We start from the raw sequence: 20,375 nt of genomic DNA on the forward strand, positions 1-20,375 counted from the left end.
GGGAGACAAAGTTGAGATCCAGGTAGGTAATTGGTTGAGCTGCAGATCCAGCCAAAGTGCTCCTCTCTGGTTTTTAGTAACTAGACCACACACTGACCACTGTGTTTGGGTTGTGGCACCCTAAACCAGGAGCTGCACCTTATTCTCCACCCTTCACTTGGAGCCAACAGATATCCCATGGCTAGAGTGGGTCAGTTGGTCCTTGTTGCCTGCAGTGGGCATGCTCACTAAGGAGAGGAATCAGGATCCTCACGGGCCTTCCAAGAACCCACACCCACTCTGGGAGGCCTTGGTCTGGAAACTACCCCTAAACCACATGAAGCAAGAGGGAAAAAGTTCTAGTGGTTTCCTGAAGAAGAAAAGAGTGGATCTCAGATGAAAGATCCGTGCTAGCAATTCAGAATTGAGTGATGTATGAATCCCTCATAAAAGAAGTGTAGTGGGGGCTAGTTAATTTAATGCTACCATGTTAGCAAAATATATAAAACAAAAACCTGGTATAGAATAAAAAAACTAAAATATTTATTAATTAAATAAAAAAGAGCCAACACAACAAATACATAGCCCTAATCTCCAATGGTGTCTGATACCATCTGATGGAACTGCATCACCATGGCAGTGTGGGCTGGCGCCGTTGCTGCGAAGCACTGACGCACTGACCCTGAGTCGGCTTTCCTCCTCTGGTCACACTACTGCAAAGCTTTGATCCTGCTCTGCTTGCCACGCCATCTGGAAGCCACTTGGCCTGAGAGCATCTCTTCCCAGGTGAGTGTGCTCCACTTCCTCCTTCCCCTGTAGGCCTGTTGATTCTTCTCTTGCTGACCTGCTCCTTCCCTAGCTCCTAGGGGATGAGGAGCAGCCAGACCGAGGGCCCCATCCTGTAAAGGCATCCTAACCCAGTCTAGGTGTGGCCTTCATAATACCCATTCCCTCAAGCTAGGCAGGTGGCATATGACCTGGCTGGATCCAGTGGCATCCCTTCTGAGGTGCTGCAGCTTGGACCTGGCGTTGGGGAGGTGGTGGGACCTTCAGGATGTAGGCTCTAGTGGATGGTCTTTGGATCACTGGTGTGAAGAGGATAAAGGGGTCCCAGGCCCTCCTCTTTGTCTTCCTCTTCTGCTTCCTCATCCTGGGGTGAGAGGGGTGGCTGCACTGTGCATCCCACCATGACATGCTGCCTCAGCACAGCCGGACTAGCCAAGCAGTCATGGACTGCCCCTCCTGTCACTGTGAGCCAGGACAAACCTTCCCCCTGTGAGTACATTGCCTCCCCCATTGTGTGTCGTGGCGAGTGAGGCTACTGAAAGTAGAAGCTCTTACTTATGAAGTTGCTTCTGTGTAGCTATGAAACAACGCCAGGAGGGTCTCCACGGGCTCTTCTCTGGCACTTTCAAGTCACAGAGCCACAAATTCACACTTGGTTTCAGCTAGTGAGGAAAGCCACATCTGCACATCCAGCGGCCTTAGGCGTGACTTCCTGCCTCTCTGGAACTAACTGTGCTGTGTGGGAGGGCTACAGATCGAGGTGGGCAGGCGGCTAGGCTCGAGGCTCCCAGAGGCATGTTCTCTAGCAGCTGCTTCCACTCTCTTCCACTTGTGGCCCCTGCAAACACGTGAAGGAAGGGGTGGAGTCCGTGTCTGGTGGATGCCCTGTGCAACCCAAAGCCCTGCTGCTGGCAAAGGCAATCTTCTCAGTTGGGTGACTGGAGTTTGGGAAGGTGAGGCCTTCAAAGGTTCTCCCCAGTAGGCCGCATTAGACACTTGCAGGACATGAACCTCTGCAAGGCCGCTAGTTGGTTGGGCTATATGGCAGGCGTAGAGTCCTGACTAGTTCAGCCCACACTACCTAGAGCAGCCATGTGCAGCACCATGTCAGTCTAGATCCAAGTATGCCACGCCCTGAGACCAAACAGCAGCACTTGAGGTTAAGATGCCCCTTAAGGTGATCGGAATGTGCACACTGCAGAGGAGAGCTCAGTGGGTGGACCTGTGTGGTCGTCAACACGCACACACCAAGGGCACAAAGTGCAAGTCCTCCTGCGTGAGAAAGGCTTAAGCCACAAGACCAAGCTCCATGCAGCTGGCTTGGAGCCAGATCCTGTTCACCAAGGGCTAGACAGTGGTGTTCATGAACTTAGACCTGTGGCATCTCCCTTTGTCTCAGCTCCTTTAAGAGTACAGAATCTCCAGGTTTAGATCATTTACTTACAGAGAATTCTGGTCACATCAAGCTAAATATTTTTCAGAAATTCAGTTTATTGGATTGTAAAGTTATTTGCAAGCATAAGGAGATTTGCATTTAGGCTCTCTCTCTTTTTCTCTCTCTCATTTCAAGAACAAGAGGACAAAGTCATTTGCCTAAACACATATCTTTGTGCTATATTTCAGGATTCTTATAGATGGGCCCCTGCCTTATGGTGGGAGGTACTCTCCAGGTGAGAAACTAATGTGACTCCATTTTTGAGAAACCAGCCTCTACCTCAGAGCAAAGCCTTGTCCTTAGAAAAACCCACAGAGCACTCCTAAGCACATACCCACCCTGCTGAGTTGTTTGTCTGTAAATAACAAGAGAGGTCTACGATGCTAGGTGTCCCTGACTCAGGCTAGATGAGGACCCATATCAACCCCCTAGCAACCTCCAATCAGTATGAGACAGGAAAAATACCTGGAATACCAGATGACCCACCCCAGTAGTTTATGATGGTTGATAACATGTTGGGAAACCATGTAGTTTAGCATGTACACTCCTCATGGCCTAAACCAATCAGTTCAAATGAATCCCCCTATTGTACTAACCAGTCACCCCTACCCAACTTGTTCCCGACAGTGAATGTGCTAATCAATATTAAGAGTTTTTGTTTGATTTTCCCTCGGTATGGAATGATTTGCTGTGTGATGCTGTGATGCATAGAGTATCCCCCCAAAACCTATAAAATCTCACTGAACAAAGGACCGGGACTCACTCCCTGGGACCGCTGCATTGGGAACGGTTGTGAGTTCAGGCTCGAACTTGCAATAAAGACTCTTGTGTGATTGCATCGGATTCGGCTCCTGGAGGTCTATTGGGGTCCCACGAATCTGGCATAACACAGGAACCCACACACGTCTAAGCCAGGGTTACCCAAGATTCACAGGAAACTAATAGTCTGGCCCTTTCCCATAGATATAATCTTTTTGTTGTTATAGATGGACACAATACCTTTATTCATTTATTTGCAGTGCTGAGAATCAAACCCAGTGCCTCACACCTGCGAGGTAAGCTCCTACCACTGAGCCACAACCCCAGCCCTCAGATATAATCTTAATGCCAATTTGGGAATTCTGGGCTAGCAGAAATGTGACTTTAATGTTAGCCTTAAATCTAAGGTTTGATTGTATGTGGTTGTGAGGTATTTCAAAGTGTAGAGTTCACAAGCGTGGAAACTATCAACCCAGCTGACTGGCCCAGCTCTAACTTGAGTGGACCCTGGAGGGAGCAGGACACTGAGGGAACATCGAATCCCCCCCGAGTTAGAAAACTACCTTCTAGTCCTATGCTCCTCATGCACCATGGGCCTGTTAGCCAAGCTGTCTAGTTTGGGCACTTCAAAATGGGGGTATGCAAGTGTTTGAGGTAGTCCACTGGGGTAAGGAAGGGGAGATAGAAATTTCTAGTTATATTGATTTTTATTGAATTGTTTTAAAATTTTAGTAAATGTAGTGTTCTGTGACCTGCAAAATCCATTAAACCTTGATAAATAGGACATGTTTATGATTCAAAATCATATGTACTTATATATTTTATTAAGATTGTGAAATCCAAAATCCTGGACCCTGTTTTTCCCTTGGTAGATTGAAGGTGTCACATTGAAGTCCCTGATGATACATGCACATATATAAACACAAATGCACATTTAGGTACATTTCACTTATAAAACATATTCTACCTCTGCAATTAGCAGGAGAGTTCTTTGACTTCCTGGGGTTCCCTGGTCATAAGTCTATAATGTATTGCATAACTGAAATCACTTTGTGGTTCACCCCAATTGAGTTTCCCCTAGTGCAGTCTAATTTAGCTCATGACTTTGTAGCTTAGAAATTGAATAATTTTTAGATGAAACAGCCAATACCAAAATTAAGAGCAAAAGAAATATTGTTTATTTAATAAGCATTTCCTCACTTTAGGACCTAGAACCTTGTACTCCCTTCCTCAGTCTGACCTTTGTAGGCTGAAATAATTGAAAATATAGTTTCCGGTGATAACAATGATCACCCTGTGGTTCCAGTGAAGTCTGGGCTTGAGGGAATATATTCACTCTTTTGTGTATTTGATCAGTTCTGGTTCCTGATTTAATTCTATGACTTCCTGTGCTTGCAAAACTTTAAAGCTTGAATTGAAAGCCCTGATAGCTCAAGTTAATGCATCTGCTATTTTCCCTGAGGGGCCAGGCCCTTGCACTGCAGACTCCACAGAAAAAAATAGAATTGACTCCACTGAACACCCAATAAACTCCAGATGGAATCAAGACTTTAGGTGAAGCCATAAAGTACTAGGAATTGACAATGTAGAGATTTCTCAAAATTTTATAAAATATTCCCTCACATCTAATAGGAAAATGGGCAAAAAGAAAAACTAATGTTCAAAAGAAGCATTGGGAAGCATCATTTATACAACATGAACCACTTCAATCTCACTAATGGCTAAGGAAATAAAAGTTAAAATGAGATGCCGTATTTCCTCTATAAATAGCCAATTAAAATAAAGTCTAAACCATCCAAAACTGATAAAGAAAAGGATCTAATGCTATCTCCTGTGTCCCAGGAAAAAGGGTTTTCACAGCATGGCTAACATTCCCCAGCAGCAATTTTATGAATGTATTTTTGATTAGACTATTTAACTCTTAAGATTTCATCTTGTTTTTTTGTCACTAAAGCAAAGGGGGCAAAAACACCTGCTCCTGTTCCCAAAACCTAGGGAACAACCTTAGAGTGGCCTGGGCCTGAAGGGCCACATGTGCTGTCTTGAAGGACAAGGCTCCCCCTGCATGCTGGGAACCAGCATGTAGAAAACTCTTCCCTGCACTTGTACCAGGACAGTTGCTCCCTGGGGTGTTGGTCAGACAAGACCCTAAGCAAGCTTCTGATGTCACTGCTTCTGCACCTGACATGTGAAACCCCTCTGTCAGAGGGATGGGTGTGGAAGGATATGGGTCACTCCTCCAGCTGGCCACCATTGGCAGAGCACTATGAGGAACAGAGGTCTACCTGCTGCTGTTGAAGTCTTGAACAGTCACTGATCTCTTGTGAGCTTTCCTCAATAAATCACAGGTCTTCCATGTTGTCTCTGGGCATTTTCTCTGGCCTGTCTGCAACCTACCCCAATGGCACAACTTGGCTATGGACAAGACACATCTGAACAAAAACGTAAGTGTGCACAAAAGTTTATCTACAAATGTATTCATGCCAAATTTTTGAGTAACAGTAACTTCCATTCATGTGCTGGGCTAGAGCTTGTGTGTGTGTTTTCTCATTTTAGTCTTGCAATGACCCCCACGAGGCACTCTTCATAGTTTCCAATAACAGGGTGACTATTGGCTTGGAAGTCGGCCTGGACAAATGAACAGACTTTCCCTTCCTGTTGATGTGAGGGTGGAGAAGAGAGTCTGCACCTGCAGGGCACATCCACATATAAGACAGAGCTCACGTTGGCACCAGGAAGGGGCAGGGAGCCCAGGCAGAAGCCATCCCAGAGCAAAGCCTCCCACTGAGTGTCCAGCAGCACAGGCCAGCACCACAGAGCCTGCAAGGCTGTTCCCCACATTGGGGGCCTGTAGGTTCCTTGCAGAGCTATGCAACTGTGATGGGGGGAAGTCTCGGGTTAGGAGGATACCTTATACTCCTGGAGAGGAAACTTGGCTTTCACAAAGTTTAAGGTACTTTGGGAATGTGTAAAGCACCTGTTACAGGAATTTTGTCTGCAGAGGATGGGAAGAGCTTACGTGTGGCTACACAGGAGATTCATTTCCATCTCATAAATAATAAACAAACCCTCAGTGTACTCATTCCAATTTCCCTTCCAATTGCTCATGTTAACCTCACAAAATCATCAAGAGAAATATGGAAAATGCCAACTCCCTGTTGGAGTGGAAACCTCCTGCCTAATTACACATCTCCACCCATGGCAAGCTCACTAACCTCATCTGACTCACTGTCCTCTATTTAGACCAGATCTGACCCATGTCAGAATGAAATATGACTTTAACTGGACATGTCTGTTCTAATAAGATTTGTTTGAATCAGAAGTAGAATGATGTGACCAAGATTGAAACTAAGAAAGACACTGAGTAGTTATGTACATATCCAGTAGTCACATCTCTTTATAAGAGATCACCAAAGCACCCATGGGTAGGCTAACTTTATCGTGTGGCTTGGGAAGACAGTCTAGACAATGAGCAGGAAGCCACTACCTCCTCTTTACCTCTGTTTCCCAAATATTTGATAAGCTCTTTTCCCTTCACTCTACTGCTTCTTCCTGAGATAAGATGTGTGTCCCCAGTTGCTGTCTATCTGGTCCATGGTTCTCCTCCTTTGTCCTTCCAGGTTCTCCACCCTTTTGAATCACAGTGCACCCTTAGACAGTGAATTGGTGGATTCCTGCCAGACAATAGGCCACACCACTGCCCAGCAACTGTGGATGGCTGATGACATCATTTTCTACCTTTCAGAATGTTTCTTTGTACTTCCTTGGTGCCCTTGCTACTTATGGGTACTGGGGGCAAAGCGCTTGCCTGGGCAAGAGGAGCTGGGACCTCTGGCTCTAGCCCAGCCCATGTGAGCAGCCTTGTGAGAGGAGTCAGGAGAAACATGAGGACCTCATCCTGTGACCTTCTTATCACTGTCCTGGCCCTGGGAAACTCACCCTGCACTGCTGCTGTTGACTCCGGAGCCCTCAGGGATGCGCCTAGGTGCAGCCTGATCCCTGGGTGCCTTCCTGCTGTACCTCACAGAAGACTGTGGTTTCGGAGTCTCTGTCACCCATCTACCTGTGTCTACACCCAGGTTTTTCTATCTAAATAAAGATGAATAGAACCCAAAACATAACCAATGTGGAGTCTTTATCACACATAGAAGTTGCAGGAATTGAATTAAAAAAGCGTTGATGAGAGCAGGTCCTGATGGTTGTTGCTCAGTTCAGGTTTTCTTCTTACTTATTTGGCAGTTGGCTCTCAGAAGGGGCAGTACAGATTTTTACTGTGCTGTTCAAGGATGGCACAAAGAAGCCAGACAACAGCAAAGGAACTGCATGAGCATTTCTTTTTTTTTTTTTTTTTTATTGGTCGTTCATAACATTACATAGTTCTTAATACATCATATTACACGGTTTGATTCAAGTGGATTATGAACTCCCGCTTTTACCCCGTATACAAATTGCTGTATCACATCAGTTACCCTTCCATTGATTGACATATTGCCTTTCTAGTGTCTGATGTATTCTGCTGTCTGTCCTATTGTCTACTATCCCCCCTCCCCTCCAACATGAGCATTTCTAACAAGCCGTTAACTGCCTTTCTGGAAGGCTGCAGAAGCTTTAGGAGACTAAATTTCCCATCAGACCCTCCAGATGTACATCTTTGGCCTAACAAGGAAGAGTGAGAAATCAGGGCCTGAGCGCAGGGCCTCTCGTCAGACGTCCTCATGACACTCAAAGCCCCAATGCCCCTATCCCCAGTCATGGCAGAGGCCATTGGAAGGCCTCTGGACACATCTCCCTGCACTTCCTGGAGTTTACAGGAGCAACACACATCGCTCTCACTGCATTCATCAAGCAATAAGCCTGAGGTCAGTGTCAGGTGGGCACAGTGCCCTGTAATCCATGACTCCTGCGGTATCAGGTTCAGTGAATCCTTGCACGTCTGGGTAACAGGAATCCTAAATCTGAAGATGATTTTTCTCCACTAAAAACACATTGGAGTAGAATGAAGTCTACTAAGAAATTTTTCTTTGCTTCAAAATGTTGGTTGAACATTATAAATAGGATTTTTTAAGATCTTATTTAACTGTATATGGAACAAAATCCCTTTTTGTAATAGATCATGAGCTTAAAAGCAAAAGAAAACATACCAATAAGACTTAGGACACAGGTCTCAGAATCTCCAGGCCAGGGCTATTTCCAAGTACAATATGGGACACTGAGGTTCCCAACACCTACGACCTACGAGCCCAAGAGACATAGCAGCATCTAGACTGTCCCCTCAGGCTGCCTCTTATGTACAAGATCCCCCTTTATTCTTTTCCCCTGAATCAGGAAAATGTGTTCACCACCAGGGGAGATCCGTAGAGCACCTTGGCACCACCCTCAGCACTGGACAGTCCATGGAAAATGTTGGTCAGAGGACTACTGGGCTACTTAAAAGTACATCAGAGGAGAGGTAAGCACTGGTAAAGAAATTCAGATGTGAGCCTTTCTTTTCCTTCTTCCTCTCCTCCTCTTCTTCTCCTCCTCCTCCTCCTCTTCTCCTCCTCCTCTGTTCCTCCTCCTCCTTTTCTCCTCCTCCTCCTCCTCTCCTCCTCCTCTCTTCCTTCTCCTCCTCCTTTTTCCCTCCTCCTCCTCCTCCTCTCTTCCTTCTCCTCCTCCTCTCTTCCTCCTCCTCCTCCTTTTTTCCTCTTCCTCCTCCTCTCTTCCTTCTCCTCCTCCTCTCTTCCTCATCCTCCTCTCTTCCTCCTCCTTCTCCTTTTCTTTTGGTACCAGGAATTGAAACTAGGGTGCTCTACTATGGAGACACATCCCCAGCCCTTTTTATCTTAACTTTGAGACAGGGACTCACTAAGTTACTGAGGTTAGTCTTGAACTTGCAATCCTCTGCCTCAGCCTCTGGAGTCACTGGAATTAGTGGTGTGCAGCAACATACCAGGTTAAACATGTTTTTTTGTTTGTTTGTTTGTTTGTTTTTTGTTGTTGTTTTGCAGGGGGAGGGTACCAGGGATTGAACTCAGTGGCACTAGACCACTAAGCCATATCCCCAGCCCTATTTCATTTAGAGACAGGGTCTCACTGAGTTGCCTTGCGACTCGCTGTTGCTAAGGCTGGCTTTGAACTATTAACTGGTGACTGGTTAGCTAGCGTGCTACACGGTAATACCCTCGGCTTGGCCCTTTGGGACTTCTGCATCCTCTGAAGTGCAAGGGTGGGAGTCTCTGGTTCTGCAACAGGAGAAGAGACTGGCCTTGGTATACTGGCTCCAGGATTGTAGATGTGGTATTAGGTAGGTAGTGGGTCCCTACTCCCATCTAAGTACAGGAAAAGCACCAGGGAGCCCCACAGCAGAAAACACTAGGGCAGTGTTGGGGTCTTGGCTGGACCAATGGTGAAAGGTGATTCTAGATGGGATAGTGGGGGTTCCTTAGAATAAGCTTGTTCATCATGCGGGAGGACAGAGAGAGCGACTCAGAGGATGGCTTCCTGTGCTGTTGTGATATTTGGAAGCAGAAAAAGCACAACTGAGGACAGTACTTTTTGGTAAATTTCCTCTTTTTCTGTGGATGCTTTTGTAGAGGAATGAGTAGCCAGAATCATGCCATGTGAAAGGATCCTGGGAGCTATACAGGCTCGAATGTGGAGTTCTGCGGTGGCAGAAGCCACTCCAGGCTGCTGCTTCTGCTGGTTACAGAAGTCCATGACAAGCACATCTGCAGACAGCTCACCCTGGCCCTGCACAGACACTGGCAGGAGAGCTCCAGGTGTGCTCTGGGGCACTGCGCACTCAGTGGTTGCTCCTCGTCCTAACCAGAATTTGTAGTCCAAGCTGTGAGCAAACTGGCTGAACTGCTCAGCAGGGCATGCATTTTTTTTAAAGGACAAACATTTAAAGATGTAACTACAATTTTTTCCCTTCAAAGTCATCTTTATTTCTTGGGAGTTCATAATAGCTCTGCCTAACAAGAGCCAAAGCCCATGCATAATTCTGATGCCTTAGACTTTCTCCAGGTTTCCAAGACTTATTACCTAGGGTATGCTGGACTCTTGGTACAAAGCTCTTGCTTCCTGGCCAGCAGGCAAGTGCCCCACAGAGCCAGCTCTGAGAAGCAGCACAGGTCAAGACCATGCACCTCAGGCCCCCTAGCTGAGCCTAATGGCCCTATGGCATTGGTCCCATGCAGGGAATGCTCACGGCCAGGTCTTTGTGCTGCCTGGTGATCCTCTGGCACTCCAATGGCACACAAAACAGCCAGGAGCAGGAGATCTAAGTGTTTTTACTATTGCTCAGCTGCCTCATAACTACAGGTCTTGGAACTGTTCTAAGGTTTTTTCAAAGAAAAAATTGATTCTAAGGCCATTTATATGCTGGGAAAGAAAATGCTGAAGCATCTGTTGCAGAAAATGAGCTCTCATTGACACTTTTGCCATTCAGGGCCTGTGCTAACCAAGGAGAAGAAGCCGAGACCAACAAGAAGACAGGCCTTCCCTCTGCTCTCCTGTTCCCCTCTGCCCAGGTCCTCTGCTGTCTTCCCTGACCAACATAACTCAGGGTAGCCTCCCTTCTTCCCTCTCCTAGCTTCTCCCTCCAGGCAATGCTATCTTCGGTTCCTGGGTCCTGTCCATTCTGTCTGCAGAGCTAGCCTTTACAGCCCTTCTGTTGGATATTTTGCTTCTAGAGGCTGTGGTCTGGACTCCTTTCATTCTCTTGTAGCTTCTCAGCCCACAAGCACTGGGTGAAGAAATATTGGTGAAATAATTTAATACAATGGAGACCTCCTATTTGTGGGTGTCCTTTAAGTAAACTGTGGGAAAAACTCAAAAGGAAAAAGATTGTCTCACACAAATAGGGTTCCCACTTGCCAAGAGGATGTTTCGTTTTCTTTTGTTCATAAAAATGTGTCTTAGCTTAAAAGCAAGGGTATGTTTTCTTTTCTGGGCAAGTTGCCCATGGGGCTGCCACAACACAGCTCAAATAGGCGTGGGCTCCCTGTGGAGAGCAGGCAGGGAGCCCAGGGAACAAGGCTAAAGGACCCACTTAGCTGGGACCCTGATGCATCCGCTGCCACCTCCCCCATGTGCAGGGCCTCTGGATCCCAGTCCAGCCATGCCATAGAGAGCCAATCTGAGTCAGATCTCACCGCAGGGTCCAGATGGAAACACTGCCCACAGGGCCCAGTGCTGAGAGCTATCAGCACCACACCTGGTCAGCAGGCAAACCCTTGCCAGGCCTGGTGTCCTTCTGCACATCTGTTCCATGCAGACCCGTAACCACTTGGATCACTTCACATCAGGCAGACAGGAAACAGAAAAGAGTGGGCACAGGCGAGAGAACAGAACAGGTCCTCGTGTGGAGAAGGAGAGAAGGAGGAAGCAGAGGCTGATGTCTGCTCACACCTGAGACTCCCCTGACCCAGTCCTTCCCACTTCCTATTTATTTCTGGAAGCTGTGCAACATGGGGACAAGATTCCTTGTTCTGTGTGCTTCATGATCTAGATGGATGACTTCTTAGAATCCAGAGAGTGGTTTCCCATCCAGGAAGTGGGGTAGTCAACTCCCATGTGCCAACATGGCAGAAGTGGAAGAGTGGCCCTTGCTGGGCTCAGTATGAAAGGGACATGAACTTCAGGCCTCTGGGGCTTGGAAGTGAGTAACTTGGAGTCCTTTGTGGCATCCTGGACCACTGAGAGCCAGCCCACCTGGGAGAGCACTCTGGAGGAGATCCTCCTCCTTCAGCTTCAGTAGAGAGGAAAATTCCTTTGGAAAGCTCAACATCAGCGTGACTTCAGCAGAGGGCTCACTCTGGCCTGCAGAGGGCTCACCCAGGCTGTCAGTTAATGGCTTGGGTGGCACCTGGCTTACCCTGGCCGAGCCTGACATGTACTGTTGGCATCAGCTCACTTCCCAGAGGCTCACAGTAGAGTCATTAGCTAAGTGGTACCCATTGAGCGCTGCCTCAGAAAAGGCTGGTTTGGTTCCAGGGTGGATGGTACCAGAACAGAATAGGCACTGAAGTGCCCTCCTGGGTTGGCGCCCCCCTGGGGTGCTGAGGGCTCCCTACTCCACCACAACAGCCTTCCCAGAATCCTTGTGCTCAGGAGCTGCCAAGTGCTATCCCTGGTGGATGGGACATGTGGCAGGATGCCGGGCAGGTGGTGCTGAGGCAGTTGGCAACATGTACTGGCCTCCTCAATTGCAGAAGCACCCCCTCTTGTCCCAGGTGGCTACTCCTGACCTATTTATCCCTGTTCCCTGTTAGGTAGCTGCAGCTCCCTACTGAAGGTCACCTGAGATGGATAACAACTCTCATGTCTATGCCTTAGGGTCCTAAGACACACCACATCCTAGTGACCCAATCCAGGACTGTAGGGAAGGCTGTGGGAACGGCACACCCCATATCTCAACAAAACAAGCCCAAAAGTCCAAGGATTAAAGAGCAAAAATAAACCTCAAAGGAAAACAGTTGAAACTGCTGAATAAGAGCCTTGAGCACAGCTCAGTCTCACTCTGTCCCAATCCCAGGTTGGCAGCTGTCCACAACTTGTTTTCATGACTTTGACCGAGACTGGAGATGGTAAGCCACACCTTCAGCAAAGGCCTGCCCTATTGGGGTTGGCACCATGGCAGACACACAGAAGGGGTCCTGGAAAACTGGCAAGCACTTAAAACCAGCCTATCGGGGAGCTATCCACCTGGAGGGCTCTTCCCCTTGAATAGGAGGGAGCAGCCCAGGGTCATGATGCCCTTTTCCTCTGCAGTGAGGAACTGACAGGATGTGGAGGAGCGGGACAAAGGGACTGAGAAGCAGTTTATTGGTTTTTTCTTATGGGCAGCAAGGCGGAACCTTTCAGAGGCAGTGGCTCTCTGCTTGCTCTTGTACCTCCTGCCTTCCCATTTCCTGGAGCAGAAACACAGGAGGAACGGCCTGGAGCTGATCACTTGACCCCTCTGAACTTCAGTTTTCCTAACTAAATAAAAATCCAAAGTCAGAAACCACAGGGTGTTTCCAAATCCTTTCTGGTCTTTGTTTCTGAAGTTTTCCAAGCATTTTCTTCAAAGGCAATGACGAGAAGTAAGAAGCAAAGGCTGAAACCAATGCCTGTCTAATTCTCCTTTCTCAGGAGCTGTCTGCTCATCTGCTTTGACATTTGACTCCTGACAGCGGCTCTTCCTTGCCACTTCAGTGTTGGCAGGCATTCTCAAAAGAGCTCGAGGGGTAGAGACAAGAGGTCCTGGGAACTGACAGGGCAACCTCTCCCAAGGAGTCCTGACCTAAGCCTGGGACCTTCTTCACCAGCTTTGCAAATGTAAAAATGTAATTGCTTTCTTTTAGAAATTTCTTGTCAGCTTAATGGTGGCACAAGGTCCTGGAGCTCGAAGACAAGGAAAGGGAGGGGAGCGGAGCTTGCAGTGGAGGGCTCCATGAACGCACCTGCAGGTCAGCTGAGGATTCTCAGGACCCTGTGTGAGAGCAGCCGGCCTCTGTCCTAGAGAACCCAGGAGCTACTAACCTTTTTAAACCCCTCACTCCCAGTAAGGTTGGAAGCATGTCCTAGCCCTGCGGGCCTAGGTGCAGAGCTGTGGGCTCTGAGGTGCCCCGGCTGTGTGCTGCCCACCCCTTGCCCTTGCAACTCAATGCGCTCCTATTTCTTCTCAAACGTCTCTTTATCTCATCTTTTATTCTTGATGCTATGTATTTTTCCCTCTCCTTTGGTTAATAAATCTTTAAAACTTATGTTATATTTCAAACATAGCAACAGATAATTTTTTTAATTTAGAGAGTTAAAAAGGTATTCTTTCAGATAATCCTAGATCTTCTTGCAGACAACATGTGTAGTGATTCTCCTTGACTCTAGTCTCCATGACCCAAATCTGACATATACAGGTAAATGGAAAATAAGAGTTTTGGAACTTGCCCGTTCCTTGGGGAGGTGGTTGAGACGACAGTGGGCTGGGGTAAGAGCAGGTGAGTGAACACACATCCTCCCACGTGACTGTGGGGATAAAAATCTCACAGTCCAGCATTAGTCGTCAGAGTCACTTTTGGCTCCCACTCCTCTGGAGCTCAGGATCTGGGAACTGCTGTTACTGCAGCACAGACAGGAGGGCCCTGCGCTGATGCAGAGTACGTGTTGATGTTGGGGGTACAGAGGGCTATCAGTTCCTTTTCTGTAGCTGCTGTGACAAAGCCTGCAATCAAGGTGACTTACAGCAGCAGGAATTTATCCCTTGGAGTTCTGGGGACAGCTCCCTTGGGAGGCTCCAGGGTAGAACGCTGCCTGCCTCTCCCGGCTCCTGATGGCAGCCAGTGCCCCAGTTCCTTGGCCTTCCTCATCACTGCTGTCCACCTCTGTCTCCACATCCCTCTTCTGTCTCTCTGCCACATTTCCCCTTTATAAGGCTAGCCTACCTCTCTCTTATACAGATGCTGTGAATCATCTTCTCACCTCAAGTCCCTAAGGTCAGACTCCTTCCCCATAGAAGGTGACTGCCGGGGTCAGGGTGGCTCATGCCTTGAGAGCCATTATCAGCCTGCCTCAGGACTCACACCTCACCCAGCCACCCTCTGAGTCACCCGAGAGGTGCAGGTTGAAAGGCTAGTGTGGAGATCTTCCCTGGTAGTGCCCTAACTGGGCTTTACATGCCAATTCACAAGCTTGGATTTTTGTTATTTCTGGATGAGGAAATTGGAATGTTTTCTTCTTTCTAAAAATATATTTTATTTTGGTAGTTTCACAATAGAAAACAAGTCAGTTTACCAGCACGTGCCATGCTAGCTTCATGTTGTGAGTGAGAAGTGTTCCGCATGCGCCTCAGTGGGCAGAACCACACAGCCAGCCTTCTGGGTGGTTCACTGACACGCCTCCTGTTTCACCTTAGTTTAAAAGAATTTCCTAACCTGACACAGAAAAAACTTACAACATTGCAGATATTCTCCACGTGTGAAGGTGGAACAACACAATAGCCCCTGCTGGGTCTGACGTCGTCGCCTTCCTGTACCCTCTGCCCTGCAACATGGCTCCTGCCCAAAGACACACAGTGTTTTCATGCTCCAAGTGGACAGCTTGAAACTGTCTAGCCTTCAGTCAGAGGATACAACCCATTTCTGTTAATGCCATGTCTGGTGTATTTTGTGCTAAATCATGCCATCTTTTTTTATGCTTCTAGGTAAATAATTTCTTATTTATTTGACTTCCCTGTTTCTCCTCCAGTCGGATCAGTTGTTCCGTTCTTTTCTGCAGTGGTTTAGAAGCTATTTCATGGACTTGTTCACATGGTTACACCTTTAACATGCCCACGGAAGCATGTCTTGGTTTGTAAACTTCTAAACTTAATTTCTATACGTTTCCTTCTCAAAAGGTCAAAATTTTAGCCTATTATCACTTTCCTCTCTCTTTGCTTACCTCCTATTCTCTTTTCATTTTAAAGAAATTAATCTTAAGAGTGTTCCTTCTTTATTTAAAAAAATAGGTTAAACTGACCTATGGAGGGTTTTGCACTTTAGCTGTGTTCACATAGGTTCTGTCACCTTCCATTTCACTGTAGGCCATCGGCGAACAGGTCTGCACCCAACTGAAGGTCCTCTTCTCAGTCCTTTCTGTGTACAAAACCCTCCCATTGACATGGCTCCCAGCTGCCAAGGCATGTGGGTGGCTCACTGACCCTGCTGAGAAGCCGCAGCAGAGCAGGAGCCTGGAGTGGCAGCCTGGGTGGGTCGGAGCACAGGCATTGAGCATGGCCTGTGGCCATGTGGGCCTGCCATGCAGGCTGGGCATCCTGAGGTGCTTAGAGCCAAGGTGCTGCCCTGTCACCCTTTGGGGGCCAGGCATGCCTGCTGCAGAAGCCGGCTCTACGCAGCACTGCAGCCCCATCCCATGACCATCCCCTCCCCCTCTGACCTGCTCTGAGGAAATGGATATGGGCAGAGCTGAGTGGAATTTGGGACTCCAGAGCTGACCCACAGTATTAGTGTGTTTCCAAACCCCAATCAGCATAAATCTGGACCAATCGTAGTGACCCAAGTGCTATATAAAGCTCTGGACTAGCACACTCAGTGATGGAGGAAAATCTGCTGTAGAGCTCCTTGTTGGGGCTTGTGACTCCTATTCCTTGAATTTATGGGATCAGAACCCTGAAAGAAGAAATGGGGGTGAGCAGCTGGGGCCGGTTTCAATATGGAGGGCCTGGCGTGTCAGTAAGGGCACAGTGGTCTCCACACGAGAGGCCTGCCACTGGTGTGAATTCTGCTTGCCAGGGGAAGCAGTGTCAGCGTCACTATCACTGTCTTCCTGTTGCAGGGTCTTTGGGCTGGCTTGGAATTCCTGATTTAAAACAAGTTTTCCTCAGAACACCTCAGGGTATTTGGGATGTTCACTAACAACATGATTCTAATTCCTGTGCTGGTGATTTCTTTTCCTGGGAGCTTTTAGAAATCTCACTGATGAAGTCCTAGAGTTGGTAAAGATGCTACTTGTCAACTTGGATTTCCCCAGCAGGCTCTTAGATGTAAAATCCTGTGACCTTCAACTACTGTCACAACACACATCTAAACCAGTCAGAGTCACTCCAAGTAAATTTTGGTGGACTAAATAAAGACACAGAAGGTACCTTTTCTTTGGGTTTAGTGACTGCTTCTCAACCACAGCTCCCACAAGGTGGGAAAGGCAGGCAAGAAAGAGAGGGAGCACTCCTTGAACCAGGGTTTTATTGGGGAGGAGCCATACAAATGAGGCAAGGATAGGGTTACAACAACCAAATGAGTGTAATACAATCCCATAGGGTGACACCCACTCCTGGTCCAAATTGTATTGCGGGGTGTAGTACTTGTTCAGTACCTCTTTACTCAGGACTTAAAGGTGCACATATAGCTCCTGTCCACAGTGGCCCCTGACAAACTGTGATGAGATGTCATGTGATTTTCTTTGCATTTTCCCGCTCTGTTTTGTGATATTGCCTTGGTTTTATCTCTGAGCTTATAGTCACTAAGCATAGCTATTTTTGTAAGTAAAACAAACCCCAGTGGCTTCCATGTATAAGAGCAAAAAGAGAATAGAACTGAGGAAAAAGTCAGAGACATGAAAGCTCATTTCAAGATTCCAACCAGTCAGACAAGATTTCCAGAAACAGAAAACTGAAGGAGGAACATGCAAAGAAAGCTTGTTGGCCTGTTTTGCATGGCTTTTCCTGCATGTCCACTGTTCATGGATGGCCGGGGCTTTGTCTGCAGTCTGTGCCCCTAAACGCCCTCCCTTGTCCTGTGTCTCCAGGGTGCTGCTGCTAGGGGCCTGGGAACTTCTCCTCAGTGAATGTCCTGCGTCCTGGCTGGTGTTCTGTCTCTGCCTCTGGCTTTCCTTTTCCTCTCATGGTTCCCCCTCCCCCGATGTCTGATGCTGTTTGTGTTCATTTACCCCTAAGGATGAAGTGACTGGAGTGGCTGGTGCTCATCAGTGTGGTCACTGTGGTCACCCAGGGACAGGGCTTCTCTACAGACACTCTTGTCTTCCTACACAGCTTTCTGTGCACACATTGGGCTGTGGTTTCCTCCGTTCTATCTTCTGAAAGTTCTGCTTATTTTCACTATTACCCCTACTATTTCCATGGCATTGTGAATTCTTAAGGATATCTTTTTCTGCACTTATGAGGACTTGGGGTGCAATGGGAGGGTGGTGCCCTTGCTCAGTCCACCAGCTGGGCCACCCCACTTGCCATTCCACCTGTAAATCTTCAGCAGTCACCTCTTACAGTACAGGCTGGAGAGTAAGTCATTTCCCACCAGCAAATTTTATAATTAATTAAAGCCTATCTACTCCAAAATAGAACTTTCACAATTTAACAATTTTGATGTCAATATTGTTAAATGTATATATTATCTCCTTTTCTGGTTTCTTGAACGGAGAGTCCACATAGTATGTGCTTCCACTGGGTCACTATAGGTCACTGCATCTCCTTCCTTGGCCCTGATATGATGAACTCTTGTCTCTTGGTGCCTTGGGCTGCTCTTAGCTTAAGGACTTTTGATGCTCCTTATTTCTTTTTAAGCTTTCCACTTTTAATTTTCTGTCGAATGAATGTTACAAAAGCTCATCTTTGAAAACTGCCATTGAGATTGGGAGCTAAAAGAAAAAGAAGGCGGCTTGGAGAAGCATCATTTCCTAAACCGTTTCAGGCCCACAGAGCCTTCTCACTGACTTCTAGACCTTGGGTTTCTTTCTAGGAGATAAGTGCTTACTAGATGTCTGAGCTGACAAACAGGGGCATTTCTATTCTGACAACCTTGTCATTAAGTAAAAAAACTTATACATACTATGCATAAAATTATTATATGGTAATTAAAATCATTTGTATAACATTTACACTAATGCTTTAATACATACACACTCTCACACTTGTATTCTTGGGCACAAGCATGCTTACACATATGAACACATGTACATATCCTTTCTTTTTTTTTTTTTGGATTCTTTTTTTTTTATTGTTGGTCGTTCAAAACATTACATAGTTCTTAATACATCATATTTCACAGTTTGATTCAAGTGGGTTATGAACTCCCAATTTTACCCCGTATATAGATTGCTGTATCACATCAGTTACCCTTCCATTGATTGACATATTGCCTTTCTATTGTTTGATGTATTCTGCTGTTTGTCTTATTCTCTACTATCCCCCCTCCCCTCCCCTCCCCTCCCCTCCCCTCCCCTCCCCTCCCCTCCCCTTTTCTCTCTCTACCCCTTCTACTGTAAATCATTTCTTCCATTTGTATTATCCTGTCTTACCCCTCCTTTCCTCTTATATGTCATTTTGTATAACCCTGAGGATCGCCTTCCATTTCCATGCGATTTCCCTTCTCACTTCTTTTCCCTCCCACCTCTCACCCCTGTTAATGTAAATCTTCTTCTCAAGTTCTTCATCCCTACCCTGTCCTTGTTTCCTCCCCTTATATCAAAGGAGTCATTTGGTATTTGTTTTTTAAAGATTGACTAGCTTCACTTAGCATAATCTGCTCTAATGCCATCCATTTCCCTCCAAATTCTATGATTTTGTCATTTTTTAATGCAGAGTAATACTCCATTGTGTATAAATGCCACATTTTTTTTATCCATTCATCTATTGAAGGGCATCTAGGCTGATTCCACAATCTTGCTATCGTGAATTGTGCTGCTATGAACATCGATGTAGCAGTGTCCCTGTAGCATGCTCTTGTTAGGTCTTTAGGGAATAGACCGAGAAGGGGAATAGCTGGGTCAAATGGTGGTTCCATTCCCAGCTTTCCAAGAAATCTCCATACTGCTTTCCAAATTGGCTGCACCAATTTGCAGTCCCACCAGCAATGAACAAGAGTGCCCTTTTCCCCGAATCCTCTCCAGCACTTATTGTTGTTTGACTTCCTAATGGCTGCCAATCTTACTGGAGTGAGATGGTATCTTAGGGTAGTTTTGATTTGCATTTCTCTGACTGCTAGCGATGGTGAGCATTTTTTCATGTACTTATTGATTGATTGTATGTCCTCCTCTGAGAAGTGTCTGTTCAGGTCCTTTGCCCATTTATTGATTGGGTTATTTGTTATCTTATTGTCTAATTTTTTGAGTTCTTTATATATTCTGGTTATTAGGGCTCTATCTGAAGTGTGTGGAGTAAAGATTTGTTCCCAGGATGTAGGCTCCCTGTTTATCTCTCTTATTGTTTCTTTTGCTGAGAAAAAACTTTAGTTTGAGTAAGTCCCATTTGTTGATTCTAGTTGTTAACTCTTGTGCTATGGGTGTCCTATTGAGGAATTTGGAGCCTGATCCCACAGTATGTAGATCATAACCAACTTTTTCTTCTATCAGATGCCGTGTCTCTGATTTAATATCAAGCTCTTTGATCCATTTTGAGTTAACTTTTGTGCATGGCGAGAGATAGGGATTCAGATTCATTTTGATGCAAATGGATTTCCAGTTTTCCCAGCACCATTTGTTGAAGATGCTATCCTTCCTCCATTGCATGCTTTTAGCCCCTTTATCAAATATAAGATAGTTGTAGTTTTGTGGATTGGTTACTGTGTCCTCTATTCTGTACCATTGGTCCACCCGCCTGTTTTGGTACCAGTACCATGCTGTTTTTGTTACTATTGCTCTGTAGTATAGTTTGAAGTCTGGTATCGCTATACCGCCTGATTCACACTTCCTGCTTAGTATTGTTTTTGCTATTCTGGATCTTTTATTATTCCATATTAATTTCATGATTCTTTTATCTATTTCTACAAGAAATGCTGTTGGGATTTTGCATTGAACTTATAGAGAACTTTTGGTAATATCGCCATTTTGATGATGTTAGTTCTGCCTATCCATGAGCAGGGTATATTTTTCCATCTTCTAAGGTCTTCTTCTATATCTTTCTTTAGGGATCTGTAATTTTCATTGTATAAATCTTTCACCTCTTTTG

The 20,375-nt window shown here is 46.3% G+C and overlaps 1 long non-coding RNA gene across 1 annotated transcript; it reads left to right on the forward strand.

Annotated features, from left to right (window-relative positions):
- Positions 1–642: 642 nt before the first annotated feature.
- LOC113200208 (uncharacterized) lies at positions 643–6,967 on the forward strand. The gene is made up of 4 exons (XR_003303010.1): positions 643–765; positions 3,220–3,255; positions 5,308–5,403; positions 6,580–6,967. It is a non-coding gene; the product is annotated as an uncharacterized LOC113200208 (long non-coding RNA).
- Positions 6,968–20,375: the final 13,408 nt, after the last annotated feature.

Source organism: Urocitellus parryii, chromosome 9, assembly GCF_045843805.1.
Source record: "Urocitellus parryii isolate mUroPar1 chromosome 9, mUroPar1.hap1, whole genome shotgun sequence".
Classification (NCBI taxonomy): Eukaryota; Metazoa; Chordata; class Mammalia; order Rodentia; family Sciuridae; genus Urocitellus; species Urocitellus parryii.